At 37.5% G+C, this 14,027-nt stretch overlaps 1 protein-coding gene across 1 annotated transcript in view; it reads left to right on the top strand.

Annotated features, from left to right (window-relative positions):
* LOC125714596 (uncharacterized) overlaps positions 1 to 14,027 on the top strand; it is a 272,791-nt gene that overhangs the window by 19,726 nt on the left and 239,038 nt on the right. The gene's annotated exons all lie outside the window — the stretch shown is intronic.

Below are 14,027 nucleotides of genomic sequence, written 5' to 3'. Positions count from 1 at the left end.
CAAAGGGCAGGTTTGGACAGTACAGACCATGACAATCTTTCAACAAAAGCAAGCAACACCCATTGGTTTTCCAGGCTTCTTTATGGACAAATTTTAATATTTCAACATTTGTGTGTATAATTCACCTTCAATACCCCAGCTGTCTTGTTTACAGTTACTGATGGTGAATGAGCACAGTGCAATTACTAATAAATACATATAAAAACATATATGAGAGTTACATAGTATGCACTGTCCACTATAGTTTAATGCTTATAGCACATTTAACTGGACATGTCTGTATCGTTTAGGTTTATACTTATTAGTCCATTAATTCTATCTTTTGTACTTAAACTGTATTGTGTCCATTTAATCTTTAGTACAGAAATGTTTGGCGAGGTTAAACAGACACAGTACAGTTACTATTAGCTACGGAAAAGTATTGCAAGAGAACTCAAAATGATTTCAGTGAAATATATTCTCACCCAGACCTCTTAGGGGAGGGCTGCCACCCTGCTGAGCTTAGGTACAGTCCTAAATTAACACACCTGATACAGATTATCAGGCACTTCAGTCTCACCTCAGTATTACAGTCAGCTATGTTGAAGTTAAGCAGGTTCTCATACTGAGATATAACTGAAGGGCCTGGTTATCTGTATCAGGTGTGTTAAATTAGGGCTGCACCCAAGTAAGCTCTGCAGGAGCAGGATTGGGCAGCCCTGTCTTTGGGGTTCCGTATAACGCAGCTGATCTGTAGAAAAAAATCACAAAAATATCCTCAAATATGTGTTTTTAAATTTGTGTTGTGTAAAATCATATCCACAAAAAATAGTGATTTGTACAAGCTACATGTGATCTTGCTGCAAGCACATTATTACATGGATGCGCATGCACATGGAGTGCAGACAAGGTGGAACTGGAAGAGCAAGATCTGATGACTGCAATAGGCAGGGCTCTCAAGTCTCATTCATTGCCCATAAGACACACACTCCACCCTAACAGATGTAATCTCACTCCAAACTTTTGATGAACCTTAAGAGCCCTGGTCTAAGCACTGATTGAGACCCATGATCTTGAAACATAATCTGCTCTGAGCAGGTTTTGGCATGTAGGATGAGTTACCATGGTGATGTGTCCTGCTAAGAAGAGAACCGATGTTGTGATATCGAAAAGCCAAAGTTAGCGCTATTTATCCTCGAAGTTGTCTGGCTAAGAAAGGAATCTGGTTTCATGACACAGGGTGCAGTTGTCACACTGGAAGTTACAACACAGTGTAAACAAAGTTGGCCCCTCCCTTCCTGCCATGGAAAATAAGGTGAATACATTTACTCACAATACATGTTAGTGTGACCACCTTATTCTCCATTGTTTCCAGTGTGATTGTTTAAACTAATTGTTACCTTTACTGCAACTTATTTAAGATGGTGAATATTTTACAGGAACTTCATGGTTGTCTAAGACTAGACAATTCTCCTTCTCAAAGCCAAACTGGAATATCTCTTCAGGTCAGCTTTTCAGTACTTCTCAACTTTGATATCTACTGTTCATAATGATTAACTGTCTGCCAAACCCTGAACACTATGGCTGACTCAAGATGTCAAATATTTCACAGAAACTTTAATGTTTCCTTTCTCATGCTCGAACCCAAACCCTAATAAGCTGAATAGCTCCTCTTTGGAAGGTTCAGTGCTTCTAAGGTTTAACATATACCCTCTGAAATGATTCACTTTCTGTCATAACTCAACAACAGCATAATGTTCCTATCTTTTCCATCTAAATTATAGATTGAGCCATAATGTTAAAATTGTGATAGTCTGAGATGGTTAACATTCCACCAGATACGCAGATGAATGACACAGAAGAAATCTCGTACAGTTTTCATGTATGCTTTCTGTTCACAGCAATTATAACTCATGTCTAAGTTCCATCTCTCTTCCCCAGTGAAAGTCCACATGCTGGTCGCTGGAGAAACTTTCCAGGCCCATAAGACCTTCATACAAAAGCTGAATCTGCAGATAGAGCTCTGCAGTGCAGAGAGCAGCAGCGTCATCCTGCTCTTCTGTCCTGTTGTTTCTCAGATTAGGACAGACATGGAGGCAGCCATGGCCAGAGTTACAGGTGAGTCAGGAGTCAGTCACTGTTACGCATCATCTTTGCCCTGAAATCCAAAATAGTCACAACACACAGATATTATGTGGTTCCTCTTCACAAAAGATGTTGTGATTTAACAGAAGCTACCTTTTACAAGTTGTTCTGTGAAAGTTAACTCAGATGAACAATTCATCCACATCTGCCAATTTTTTCCAATTAGCCTAATAGTCTTTCAAGATTGACACATTTACAGATTTTTGGTTTCTCATAGATTATTTTGTTTTGACTTTCAGGTTAGTTTTGTAAGTTAAGAAAATTTAACAAGTGAAAACTGTTTTTTTTTTTTTTCTTTTAAAAAGACCCAATGTTGTGTTCGAGTCAAACTTTGTCTGACAAACCAAGTTGTAGTTAAGGCCGAGTGGAATGGGGGGGGGGGGGGGCGCATCTGAGATATGACTGAGTGCTGTACTGCAGCAGTGCAACGGAGTCCGAGTTCAAGTCCGGAAAAACAGACGTTCACTTCTACACCATGAATCTGAATTCAAAAACTATAAATTGAAAACAAATACCTCAAACTTTTAAATAAATATAATTTATTTATTTATTTATTGCTGCAGTTACCAAGTCAGCAGACTATCAGGGCATAGTTGCCATGGAGACTTTGTCATTTTGTCAAGGTTATGGATGAATGCGCTCACAGCAAATTTAATGTAAGTTATTCATTGGTCACTTCACTGCTGAATTTGATAGGCTGTGACTGACAAATAGTTTTGAAAATGAAAAATCTGCCTAATTTTCGTGAGCCTTTGTCTGAAGATCATCTGTGCAAAATTTGGTGAATATTCAGCGAGGTTGGAGGCCACTGAAAACCTTTTAAGGTTTTTGATTAAATCCAAAATGGTGGGCACATAAATTTGGTCTACATGATCAATTAAGATATCACCAGATATAACAACCGCTTTTATAAGGCCAGCACATCAAAAGGTATTACATGTTTTTGTTTATTGCAGCCCCCCCAGTGGTCAAATGACACAAACATTTTGCACATCCTCAAGATGTTGTCTTGAGTCCACAGTTTGGTGTCAAGACATCAAAGTATTGCTGAGAGATGCCCTCACTTTCTTAATGGTGGCTTTGCTGCCAATTTCGTTTGCTGGTGACAGATGAACAGTTTCAAAAGTCAAAAATAAAGCTGATAACTTTTGTGAGGCTTAGTCTGAAAACCATCTGTGCTAAATTTGTTGATGATTGGACAAAATGTAAAACCATCTGTAGATGATACCAACCAAATTGCGTTTCGATGTGACCAACACCCTTGAACTAAAGGTAGGTCTTTAAAAAAATTCGATAAGAGTGAAAATCCAATATACCAGACTTTAACACCGCGGTGCATTGAAATTGAGACCCAAGGATAAAGGGGAAAAATGATCATCACCCAAGGAAAAACGGTTCAAAATTCATTATCAGAAATGTACCTTAACATTTGGCCTGTTGGTGGCACTGCAGAGATGCAGGCACTGACCCCAAATCTGATGGTTGAATACTTTTCATTGGCCTCTATCAGTTTTATCCTTGTGCTCAGTGTATGAGTGTGGAAAGTGAGTGGATGTTCAGTACAGCTGTGAAAATTTTGGAAGAGAACAGGAATAGACTTTCTCCAGAAAATGCAGAGATGATTCCATTTTTAAATCTACCTTTGTTTCCTCGGTAAAGAATAGGCCTGTCACCAATAGCCAGATTTTGACCCTTTTTGTGGTGATAAGTGGCTGCTGTCTTTTTGTTAAATATAGAAAACATTTACTAAAACTGATTTTGAGATTCATTCTTAAAGCAAGATTGAATTGTGTTATTGTATATTTTTGGTGATCGGTGATCAGTTTCAGCCAATTCGGATTCCACTCATTGGAAGTTGATGATCAGCCCAAAAACCCTGATCAGAGCATCCCTGATTTAACCTGAATCATCACGATTTCTTTGCATTCTCGTCCTTCTCCATACTATCAACGGCTGAGCGTTGATGTGTGATAAATCATGGTGGGCAGTAACAAAATCAATCAATGCACATGCTAACCTGTTTGGTTTCTCATTTCCACAGAAGACAAACCCGTCATCCTGGTGCTCATGCACCACTGTCACAACCCCAGTCACATGACCAACATCACTGCGGAACCTTCCAGGAGCAACATAGAGCAAGTCGTCCACTGCGCCTACCATGAAACTAAAGGGCTGCTGCGATGCTGGGAAAATGAGCAGGCGGTTGCTGAGGTGCAAGCGGCGCTGAAGAGATACAAATGAAGAAATAGACATACCACAGGGAAGAAGGGATTTACACTTTAAAATAATATGTACAAATTATTTTAATTATTAATCAATTGCACACAGTTTGTATTTGTCCTTTATAATTGTATAGCAGATTGCTCAGCCATCTGAAGTACTGGCTGACTGACTAATAATCATTGGCAGCAGAAATGGTAAAGATATTTAAAGAACTAGTCTTGGAGTGACACGATAGACTATGGTTCCTAATCTGAACTGCCTTACTGACCAGTACTAGTGGATAAAGGAAAATGCAAGCAATGGAGCCTGTTGAAGTACATATAATAGTGTATCTGTTAAGCAAGTATGCACACTGTATGAGGCTGTGCTTATCCTGCTGAAGTGTTTAACTGTGCATATAGAACTGGAAGACACCCACCATGACTGCATGCATCATACACATGCACACAAACACATACAGTCATACACACCCCTTTAATAATCATGTAACAAGTGATTGAACTCTTGAGTTCTGGAACAGTGTTACAGCAGTAGGAAAGCAGCTTGTTAGCTTACAGTATAACCATGGGTAACACATGGTGTTCATGTGAATAATAGATTATAGATGCCTTCATAATAAGGCATTGCAGCATCTTCTATTGACAGTCATAAAGCATTATGTTGTTAATTATACAGTAATACTTCTTAAGCTCCAGTGAAGTTCACATCTATAATGCACTGTAGATGCCTTCACAGTGTATTGCAGTGGTTGGTATTAAGAATGAATGTGTTATAATGTGTTATGCCTTTTTTTTTTAGAAATATTTAAATGCATGGTTATAATGCTTTAGAATGCATTATAATGTTTATGATTATATAAATAAATTCTTATAGACAAGGCATTCATATATTTTTTCCCAAGAAAATTTACTGATTATGGCTAATCCAAAAACCCAAAAGAAAAAAATAGATTACAAAGTGTACAGAAAAGATAGAAATCCCATAGACAAATGAGTCTATACTTCTTACTACATTTGCATCTAGAGCAGGGGTCTGCAGGGCTGTGCAGAGGTAAGGTAAGGTAAGGTAAGATAAGGTAAGATAAGGTAAGATCAGGTAAGATAAGGTAAGATAAGGTAAGATCAGGTAAGATAAGGTATGGTATGGTATACTTTATTGGTATGGTATACTTTATTGTCCCCAAGGGGAAATTTGTCTTCAAGCCATTGTGTTCCATGACATACAATGCATTCAACAGAGTCACAACCTACAATATACACAACATACCTTACACATTCATTCTTACATTGTCGTCAAACCATATAAACCTATGAATAGATCCTCTAATAATAAACAATAAGTAAAATAATTTTTAAATAAAGTCCAAAAAATGACATCTTAATGGCAGATGGAATGAATGAGTTCTTAATTCTAATCAGCCTACAATTTGCCTGAGTACATCATCTCAAATTCCAGGTTCAGGATGTGAGATCAATTTTCTAGGATCCTCTGTGCCTCCCGAAACACAGATTTTCCATACAGAGACTGAAGTCGATGCTTATTCTGAATCCCAATGATCTTCATGGCCGTTTGTGTAAGACATACAAGCCTGGATTTGAACTGTACTGGCAAGTTACCATACCAAGTCTGTGTGCCGTAGTGGATCACACTCTCTAAGATCATTTAAGAAGAATAAAACCAAACATTCACTGTTAACACCATAAAATCTATGCCTTCTTAAATAACACATTCTATGTTAAAGCCTAGCACAGAGATTTTCAACATGAGCATGACAAAGTGAGTGTGCTATCAATATAGACACCAAGATATCAATAAGCAGTGACCTGATGTTTGGGTAATTTGTGAATAATCACTGGACTAAGTTCACCGATTGACCTTGGATGAAGTATCATCTCCTCGGTCTTCATTACATCCACACCAAGGTGGTGAGCATCACATCAGTCAACAAACTGCTTGATTTCAGAGTGATATTTAACTGTGCCTTGACCCTTATCCAACCTTCAAAAATGGCAGCGTCATCAGAAAAATTCACGATGTAATTTTGTGGGTTTTATATTTACGCATTTGTTCAAATATAATGTAAAAAGAACCGGGGAGCTCACACATCCCTGGGATGTGTGTGTGTGTGTGTGTGGGGGGGGGGGGGGGGCGGTGTCTCCGTACTAATAAATGTGGGGTCTGAAAGCACGTTGTTGACCTTCATATATTGAACGCCATAAGTTAAGAAGGAAAAGAACCATTTAATGATGATAGAATTTACGTTAATCTATTTCAGATATATCCATTAATAAATGAAGCTGGAAAGTATTAAAAGCTGAACTAGAATCATAAAAAAAGTAAATGTGCTTCTGCCTTGATGTCCTCCAGATGTTTCGAGAGTACATGGGTGATGCTACTGATTGCATCATCTGTGCTTCCCCCTTAACGGTAAGCAAACTGCCAAGGATCTAAATCACCTATTACCTCTGCTTTTAACAAAGATACCATGTATTTCTCAAAAGATTTTATTACAATTGGTGTCAATTATAATGAATCATTATTCTCCTTAGGGTAAGATTTTTCTGGAACTGGAAATGTTATCTGATGTCCAGATAACGCAAAGCCAATGGCCATCCTCGGGTGGGCATTTGGGTATGCTGGGTGGGCACCAGTGTTCCAATTGTTGAGAGGTCTTGGGGGATCCCCTGGTGGGCAGCTGTGGATCTGTTGCCCACCTTCTGAACACCCATAGCCAGAGTATTTTATTCTATTAAGTTTCTACTATCTTTTCTTCACATATGACTTTCAGCTTAGCGTAATTATGGGGCGCCTTTTGTAAAGATAGCAAACATTTTTGTACTTGCCACTTTTTCAACATTTAGTGCAATTTTCTGACATTTAGCTAGAAGTCAATGGTGTTGTGGATTTTTTTGCTGTGTAAATTATGTTCAAAATTGTTCATCATATGTAAATATAAATGGCTTGTCTATATAAATATTAAATGTAAATGTTAAATATAAATGTTAAATGTAAATATAAATATAAATGTTAAATATAACATTTTCCTGTTGGCTAGACAATATGATTTTTCATTTGCACATGAAGACTGTTGCATTAATGTTTCCCCTTCATTCCATTATTATTACTGCATACTTCAATTTTCTGTTTGTCAGATGAAAATCACTAAACACATCACATGTGTCACGGGAACGCTCGCGATCGCGGGCAGAGCGGCGATCGTGCGAGGCGAACGGGCAGAAAGCAGGCGGAAGTCGGGGTAAACTGGGGTTTATTAAACAGACTGGGAGCAGGAAACATGAAACGCCGACTTACATCAATGACAGACCAGGCAAACAGGTAAGACCAGGACTTAAATACACAAGACTGATTGAAAGCAAACGGACACAGCTGGGTACAATCCGGGAAACACACGTGGGTAATCAGGGGGCGTGGCACACACGAGGAGCGGACGAGCCGGGCATGACAACATGAAAGATGGCACGTTCGCGTGTCAGTATTGACCAATATGCGAACGAGCGACGCGTAAATGTGACCGATAACCACGATCCCTCTCCCACCCCAAAATACATTCATAGCTTCCCGATGTCACAGTGGAAGGTGTACATGATGTTGCTCCCGGCTGTGTAGCAATACCATGTAACACAGCGCGAACAACTGCCAAAACTGCACATTCTATAGCCTCTAAGTGAGCGGAATTCGCCATATTGTCCCGCATCAGCCCTAACCTGCGCTCTCGTCGGTACCGCCCATTTTACGCAAATGGCGTGGCTAATTTGCATACGTTCTCAACATTTAGAGTCTACATTTAACATTTATATTTAACATTTAACATTTAGATTTAACATTTAACATTTAGATTTAACATTTATATTTATATTTACATTTAACATTTATATTTAAGATTTAACACTTATATTTATATTTAAGTTTTATATTTAACATTTATATTTACATTTACATTTAACATTTATATTTAACATTTATATTTACATTTACATTTAAGTTTTATATTTAACATTTATATTTACATTTAACATTTATATTTATATTTAAGTTTTATATTTAACATTTATATTTACATTTACATTTAACATTTATATTTACATTTACATTTAAGTTTTATATTTAAGATTTATATTTACATTTAACATTTATATTTAACATTTACATTTAATATTTATATATAGACAAGCCATTTATATTTACATATGATGAACAATTTTGAACATAATTTACACAGCAAAAAAACCTGATGATCCACAATACCATTGACTTCTAGCTAAATATCAGAAAATTGCACTAAATGTTGAAAAAGTGGCAAGTACAAAAATGTTTGCTATCTTTACAAACGGCGCCCCATACGTAATCAAATAACATCTACCAATCGGATATATTTCTCTGTCATATTAAATGAACTTAGCTATGGACTAACCTGCGCCTGAGTAAATGTTACTTTGTCTGACACGTGACCTGCGTACATTATAGACCTTTCATCTACCATTTGAATTTCACTTTCGGTTATATAGCGAAATCTGGGCGATACGAAAAACATCTTATTTGAAGCATGAGGAAACATCTGTTCTTTGATTTTATGCGTCGAGAGAAAAGGCAAATAATAGTGAACATTCCGGTAAGCAGCGCCCGTCATAAATGACTTAGGCTATTCAACAGCAGGATATTGCAAATGAAGTGCAGATTTAAGAAATTACCTCAAAAACACAATAATTTAATCGTTACAAATCGTCGTTAAGAACAGTTAATGCCGTTAAATCGTAAGTACAAGGCACAGTTTAATCATAATAAATCATGTGATAATATAGCCTACGATAAATAGTAGGCTATTATGATAAATAGTATAAAGAGACGACTTCATCTTTAGTCTTCCAAACTAGCTGTACAGACATCCTTGGAAACTGGGTAATAATATCACAGAAAACACGCAACCATCTACAATATGTTCAAAAACTAATTTATTTTGTCACGACAATTTTAAGAACTTATAAAAACGTATAACCCTACTTTCATTTTCAGTTTAACTGATGAATACTCAGATCCCGTTTGAACATATCAAGTACGCACGTAAGTGGTAAGTCTGTCGCGGTACATGAAATGTTGTATGTTTGTACCGGCATATCATAACCATCCGTACATCTAGCCGTCTAATTTCAATGTCCGCTTTTGCTTTGCATATATAACATTATAAACAGACTGCAAGATTTACGATCACGCAGGCAAACACAACACTAGCAGTTACAGTATGGTCAGCAGGGGGTGGAGGGGTGATATGATCCGATTTCTCATACAAAAACGTACTATGATATTATCATCAGTCATATCATAATTGTTACAGTAGTATCACTATTAGTAGTATCATTGTTATTTGGCCACGTATAAACCATATACCATCACCTGTTACAATGTTTCAGTTAAAATACAATGGTAATCCGTTAAGGTTGTTTTATTATACCATGGTAATAACACGTTTTTAAAATATTCTACATTATGCTAATATATACTTATTTTATAGGTATTTCACGTGATATTTGCCATAGTATTGTAATGATACGGCACTGAAATTAGGCATCATAATTGCATTCAATGTACCATGAATGAAATGTATATGTTTTGGCTTAGTGAAGAAAACTTTTTTATTATTAAAATAGGTGTTCAAAAAATTGTTCACATTATAAACTGTCATTATTTGATATGGAAAGAATAAAATACAACATCATAAATACTGAAATACTGAGTTTCACAGGTGAAATTCCCAGATTTCATTACCAAATCCTGTACAGCTGAAATGATCGCAGTGCCAAGCACTTACAATGCAGTTACTTTTTTGTAAAGGAATTATATTATATGTGCTTCTTGCCAATTCCATGAGTACTAAATACCATAGTACCAATACAGGATGTAAATAAAAACCATGTGACATAACACAATACTATAGTATCAGAACAAAGTGTCATACTATAGAATTAAATTCTGTTCAAACACTAGGAATCTTATGTATATCATCATACTGTAAACGTAATATGTGCAAATTATAATAACACAAAGTACAATCCAGTGCAATCATACTGACAGGATAATACAATGATAACCATTGGTATTGCTACTGTGTCCTTCCTGTGTTGTTTAAAACTATACTTATTTGGTAAAAGTTCTGTTGTAAATACACAGAAAGGTATTTCAATAAGAGTCTGCTGAGGGCTGTATTTCTTTCAGTTTACAACCAAAATACTGTATGTATGTCAGTGTCCCCTGTAACGGGCTGGCATCCAGTTTATTGAGTTCCCTGCCTTTGCCCTCATTATTCCTGGAGTATCTCTTGTTGAAGATGTCATAGTAGATGGATGTTGGATCAAATTTGTGAAAACAATGCAATTTTTATCAATGTTAACCACTATTAGGTCAGCTTCAGAGCTACAGACATTGTCTTCTTGAAGTGCAGACAATATTTTTTTTAGTAGGAGCTCCTTATAATCCCGATATTCTCATAGTAATGAAGAAAGACCTTAATGAACTTCTGAGAGCTGTACATAATTATCAAGTTCAAAGATAGATCTCATAATTTTGCTTTTAAAAGCAAAATACATGTAAGTACGCCTTAAAACCTAAAGCTGAGACAACTTGCCACAGAATTGAAACAGCAGCTGTAGGTGGCAGCAGAGAGTAGAAAGGGAGCAGCAGCCATCTTGTGAACAGTGTCCTGAAATCTGCAAGTATCTTTTTCAACCTTCGCAGGATCATTGTACAGGTCAGTGGTTCTCAAACTGTGGAGCTCAAAATGATTTTTTGAATATTCCACAATAAAGTTGATACTGTTTGTTTGTCATCAGCCTCCCCTAGGGTGACCAGATAATCCATGTCAGGGAGGACACTTTGCACCAGGACAGGATTTGTAAACTACCATTTAAATTAAAAGCACCTAGATTTCACTGAAGCACTGAGTTTTTGCTGTTTATCATAGTGAATTTATCATAGTGAAATTTAATTGTATCACTCAGTGCAAGTCCAGCGGTGGCACAGGACAGGAAAGAACAGGTGCAGATCTGGTGAATCCCATTACATTAAGATAAGGCACATAAAGTTCAGCTTTAAATTAATAAAGATGTTTTGGAGAGGTGGGGAGAGTATATAGGTTAGGGTTAGGCAGTTTTACGGTAATACTTTCATTTGTGGAATACAGTGGAATTTTCATTCGAGGGGGTGGACCCCCCATGTACAGTAAAATGACATGCAGAATTAGACACCCCAAAGGCTACTGTATATATATAAAAGTAGGGCAAAACTGAAATGAAACCTTCAAGACAGAGAAGTTAGCATGTGTGTATTTACTGTGGCATCTTTCTCTCCTGTGATTATGTTGCTGCTGAGGTCCCACAATCCAAGGTCCTTTGCATCCAGTCAGACATGGAGCAGGAACCAATGGCTACCCAGGATGCCAATAAGCCAAATATCGCCAATAACAGCGAGCTTCCCAGGGGGTACAATGAGCCAGCTGATGAGGAGAGTGAAGCTGATGGGTGGGTGATGGTACCACAAATGGGACCTTCCACTGCTCCCTCTGGAGGTAAAGGGTGTTTTGGGGCCTGAATGAACTGTACATAAATGCAGACACTGGCCACTCCAGCCAGTGGGCAGGTGGCCATGAACACAATGTGTAAAGAGACAGGTATTCCAGGTAACGGTGTCATTATCCCCTGTATTCACCTTATTTCACCATGAACCCTTTCCAGAGTTTGTTTCTCTCAGCTTTGTGTTTAAACTTCCATCGCCTGGGTCACAGAACTCAGGCTAAGAAATTTCTGCTTAACAAAACCAATCTCAGTCCAAACTTTTGATGAAGCTTAAGAGCCCTGGTCCAAGCACTGATTGAGACCCATGATCTTGAAACATAATCTGCTCTGAGCAGGATTTGGCATGTAGCATGAGTTACCATGGTGATGTGTCCTGCTAAGAAGAGAACCAATGTTGTGATATCGAAAAGCCAAAGTTAGCGCTATTTATCCTCGAAGTTGTCTGCCTAAGAAAGGAATCTGGGTTCATGACCCAGGCTCCAGTTGTCACACTGGAAGTTACAACACAGTGTAAACAAAGATGGCCCCTCCCTTCCTGCCATGGAAAATAAGGTGAATACATTTACTCACAATACATGCTAGTGTGACCACCTCATTCTCCATTGTTTCCAGCGTGATTGTGTAAATTAATTGTTACCTTTACTGCAACTTATTTGAACCCTGAACACTATGGCTGACTCAAGATGTCAAATATTTCACAGAAACTTTAATGTTTCCTTTCTCATGCTCGCACCCAAACCCTAATAAGCTGAATAGCTCCTCTTGGGGTAAGCTGTTCAGTGCTTCTAAGGTTTAACATATACCCTCTGAAATGATTCACTTTCTGTCATAACTCAACAACAGCATAATGTTCCTATCTTTTCCATCTAAATTATAGATTGAGCCATAATGTTAAAATTGTGATAGTCTGAGATGGTTAACATTCTACCAGATACGCAGATGAATGACACACAGAAGAAATCTCGTACAGTTTTCATGTATGCTTTCTGTTCACAACAGTTGTAACTCATCTCTAAGTTCCATCTCTCTTCCCCAGTGAAAGTCCACATGCTGGTTGCTGGAGAAACTTTTCAGGCGCATGAGACCTTCATACAAAAGCTGAAGCTGCAGATAGAGCTCTGCAGTGCAGAGAACAGCAATGTCATCCTGGTCTTCTGTCCTGTTGTTTCTCAGATTAGGACAGACATGGAGGCAGCCATGGTCAGAGTTACAGGTGAGTCAGGATTCAGTCACCGCTGTATGTCACCTTTGCCATGAAAATCAACCAAGACACAGCAAACAGGGATTATGTAATTCATCTCTTCACAGAGGAAGATGTGATTTATTTAAGCAAAGTTGTCCTGTTAAAACAAACACAGACCAACAAACCATCCATATCTTCCAAGCCTTCGTCTAGTGTATCTGACAGTCTCTAAAAGCTGTAAACTGTCTGACATGTTTTCAAATTTATGGTTTCTCACAGATCAATTTATTTTGACTAACAGGTAATCTAGTAGATAACAAATGACCAAAAATTAGAAATTTTACTTTAAAAATAAGACTGACACATGATTTCCTATGCTATATAATACAATCAGGCAGCGAAATGAAATTTAGCTTCAAAATCAACCAGACTGTTCATATGGTGTCTAATAACAGCACAGATGTGTGTAAATACAGTATATTTTGATTTCCTGTGACAGTGACTAACCCAGTTAAGTTTGGCACGGTTCTGTAATGTGCTATGTTCAACAACACCGCACATAAAGTCTTTAGAAAGCATTTAAATCGATAAATAATTATTTGTTTTCTAGCAAGTCTTATACAAACACACAGGCTGCACTGGACTATGAATATGTGTAATAAATTTCCTTACTTCAAAGGACCTTGGCTTTTAGAACTTTTACATCCATCCTTCCATGACCATTTGTGCACTACAGGTTAATACTGAGCCAAGAGCCAATCCTAGGAAGCAAACCTCACAGCTTTATTTTGTTCTCACCTTATTTAAAATGTAAAAACAACATTGGAGGAAGCAACAGCATCTATCAGAGCCCACAGTAACCTGTTTGGTTTTTCTCTTCCTCAGAAGACAAACCTGTCATCCTGGTATTCATG

This window comes from Brienomyrus brachyistius, chromosome 19, assembly GCF_023856365.1.
Source record: "Brienomyrus brachyistius isolate T26 chromosome 19, BBRACH_0.4, whole genome shotgun sequence".
In the NCBI taxonomy this organism is placed as follows: domain Eukaryota; kingdom Metazoa; phylum Chordata; class Actinopteri; order Osteoglossiformes; family Mormyridae; genus Brienomyrus; species Brienomyrus brachyistius.
This window is presented reverse-complemented; position numbering and strand designations above follow the sequence as displayed.